Genomic DNA, 2,800 nt, shown 5'->3' on the forward strand with positions numbered 1-2,800 from the left:
GTTTTTAGATTCATTTGTGTAATATTCTAAAGCATTATTTTATAATATTATAGTGTATCATGTGGATTATTTATTCTAAATTATATGGAATACTGGACATCACATGGACTGTCAGACCAGTTCACGCAGGTATTTCAGTTTTATACGTTATCTCATAATTTTTTATCAAAATATTTTATAAATTGTTTTCATATTTTTTTAGGAGGATATGAAACGTTTTCGACAAAAATAAGCAATTATTTTGCTCGATTCAGAGCTTAATAAGCTAAAAGGATGTCCCATGTACCATCAACCTGTCAACGAAGAAACTTTAGCTAATTCCGATCTTGAGATCCTGGATAATCCATCTGACGTGGTCGAAGACAAACGTCCTTCCCCATTCACTATCATTCCCACGGACCAACGTGAAATACTTGCCGGCCTCTGCAACTACATCATGTCGATCAATGATGCTGGATGTTTGGAGTAAGTATCATGTATCAATATTTAATGTGCGGATGTATATTATTGTTCTTCTTACCATCCAAATTACAGGAAGGTATGGGTCCGGAGCTCCACACCCGATCCAATGAGTTTAAGTCTTAAGAAACTTCAGTGCATACTTAACATGGAGTAGCCCATGGACAATGATTGCTTCAACACCGCCGTGCTTATGCTGGCATGTGACGAGGAAGCATTGTTCACAGACCCTCCTATACACAACATGGATCTACGATTTTGTGTAAGTTACCGTAACTCTTCATTCTAGGTGCCATTAGTATCACCATGTTGAAACAATATTTCTTTTTTTACTTAGTCCATGCTGCTAGAGTCAACACGAGGTCAGAAGTTTTGTGAGAAGGAAACTATCCAGATGTTGGCAACATTATTTGATAGCTGCCCTGGGATGGAGACCGACATCTCATCTTGCAATAAGGTAAATAAAATATTTTGTCCATTATTATCATGCTTTGTTTTTGTTTCTAATAGCTCCACTTGTAGATTTATCTTCTCTATGCATCTATTGGCCGATACATCTTATACGTCATCGACAAAGAGGCACGTCGTCTATATATTATGGATCCTATTCAATCATCATAATCGTCAGAGGATAAAAACTTGAGGCATTCACTGAAATTAAAAAGTTTTCTAAGGGATTTCAAAGAAGCACTCGAAATAAAGCTGCCTGGGTGGAATTCCGATATATCTAAATGGCATCGTTTATTTCCGGCCGGTGTTCCAACGAGTATAGACGGGTAATGAATTCATAACAAGAATATTTACTTTTGTTATCATTATATTATTTATATTATTAATTGAGAGTTTTCCAAGAATGTGTCTGGCTATTTTGTTTTTCATTTTATGCTCTGGTGGAACGGTAAAGAATTGGTCAAGCCGTTTTGCGCGATGAGTATTGTGGGTTACATGTTTTAAGACCTTCGGCGTGAAATTTTCATACTAACTACATTTATTTTTTCTGTAGGATGAGTATGAATTGAGGAAGCATTTTTTATTATACTTGCTAAATCATCATGGAAATGAAGCTAGAGCGAACTTTTCTGATATTGTAAAAAAATTTCTTAAGCGCATCATCTAGATATTAATATTTTTGTAATAAATGTTAAGTTGTAACATCACTCAGTTTGTTACATTGCAATAATGAACTTCAGTTTGTGTTACATGTTAAAATCCACACATACAAACAATATGTAACTCTGGTAAACTATTTCAAGAGCCGTGGCAACGCACGGGCACTTTACTAATAGTTTATTAGTAACCTCTCACCCGGGTCGAACGGCCGCACCCAACCAAGACCCTGGCTCCATCGCAATCGCTCTACATGGCTCAAGCCGCACCGCTGTCCGGTCAAGCTTTTCTTTTTCAAGGCGACGGTTAACCCACTCTTTCCGCTTCCGTCGGCGCCGCCGGCTGGAGTTGGCATGGGTGAGGCGCTCGGGATCCTCCTGTATATACTAATGGTAGGTTTTTTGTTGTTGTGGTGGTATTCGGCCTTGTGCTGGTCTGGCGTGATGCCGATGGAGTGTTGGCCGCCGTCGCTCGCGCGCAGCGTTCGGTGGCTGTCGACCTCGTCTTCTGCTTCGTCTCCTTGGTGGAGGCAAAAGGGAGGCGGCGGATCCGACGCTAGCTCCCCCAATAAGCGCGTGGCTGCCTCAGTTCGAGCCGCTCTGGTGTTCTCCCGTCTTGCTTCTAGCCGTCATGGTGGCGGCAAGGGAAGAGGTGGGATGGCGCGGCGGGGCTCGAGTCTCTGGTGGGTGTTCTCGCTGGATCTGAGCTTCCAGCGAGATTGTCCGGCCCTGATCTGCTGGAGGGCCTCCAGCGTGCCGCCTGCTGCTGCTTCCATCGCGGTGATGGAGCGCTGGAGGTGGTCACAAGGGAAGCTGGATGTCGCTGATGGAGTTCGTGAGCTCACTCGGCGGTGGATTTGGAGAAACTGTGGCGCCCTTGCTGGTCGCTGCCCGGTTGATTCCGACAAGCCGCCGTATCCTCAGGTCGAAGGGCGACCATTTGCATTCCTCCCGGCCATGGAGCCAAAGGGGAGGCAGGACTGCTTCACGGTGGAGTCCATGGCATGGAGTCATGGAGGTCTCGCTGGCCCAAGTGGTGCCGTCCCCGGCGCCGGCGAGTCGGGTTCCAGCGGGGAGCAGAATCGGACTCGATCGCAATCTTCTTCCTTTGTTCGAGGTCTTTTTTGCAATTTGCAGGGTCTTGTTTGTAATTATCCGTGTCTTTGGGGTCCTGTTGCTAAATGTACCCCATGCTTATCTAATGAATAACTGGGTCCTTCTGGACCCTACCCTTG

The sequence above is a fragment of the Triticum dicoccoides genome, chromosome 7B (genome assembly GCF_002162155.2).
Source record: "Triticum dicoccoides isolate Atlit2015 ecotype Zavitan chromosome 7B, WEW_v2.0, whole genome shotgun sequence".
NCBI lineage: Eukaryota > Viridiplantae > Streptophyta > Magnoliopsida > Poales > Poaceae > Triticum > Triticum dicoccoides.